Here is a 743-nt window from a genome sequence, read left to right on the forward strand (position 1 = left end):
GTACATTTACTGTGAAATCCAAGAATAACTGAAACCAACAGGAAAAAATATAGAAGTGTTACCCCTGAATCTTCCCTTCAACTTGAAAATCAATTTCAGGCAAGTCTAAACTCAAACTAATAGAAAAGTATATGGAATAAAAACAGAGAAATAACACTGTGATTTGTGGATTAGCAAGCTGTCTCATGCCCAGATCACTGCTTTCAACATGAGCATGACTCGGTTAAAATGTGAAGAAAACTGCATTACGTTTCGAGTCTCAGATGCACACTCGTGTCTAATTCTATTGATCAGCATAGATGGTGTTTTCACTAGTAGGTGTCTGTGTGTGTGTGTGTGTGTGTGTGTGTGTGTGTGTGTGTGTGTGTGTGTGTGTGTGTGTGTGTGTGTGTGTGTGTGTGTGTGTGTGTTTGTTACTATTACAGAAGGAGCTGTGAGAACATACAGTACATATAAATGCAAAATATTTATATTTATTGGTGACCACAAAAAAAACATTAATCTGTTATTAATATTATTAATTTCCTAAATAACTGTGATTGACTTTTAACAGTTAATGCATCATACAAATATTAAGGTAAAATATGTACTCAATACAAACAGATTATTTCATTCCATATTGCATATTTCATTATGCTTCACAACAATAATTATTTTAAAGTGATTTTAGTTTCTGGTACACAACAGTGCAGCACTGTGGCCATTCTGTAGACTGTTCAATAGACAGTCACTCAGTCTTCTCC

The sequence above is a fragment of the Tachysurus fulvidraco genome, chromosome 23 (genome assembly GCF_022655615.1).
Source record: "Tachysurus fulvidraco isolate hzauxx_2018 chromosome 23, HZAU_PFXX_2.0, whole genome shotgun sequence".
Classification (NCBI taxonomy): Eukaryota; Metazoa; Chordata; class Actinopteri; order Siluriformes; family Bagridae; genus Tachysurus; species Tachysurus fulvidraco.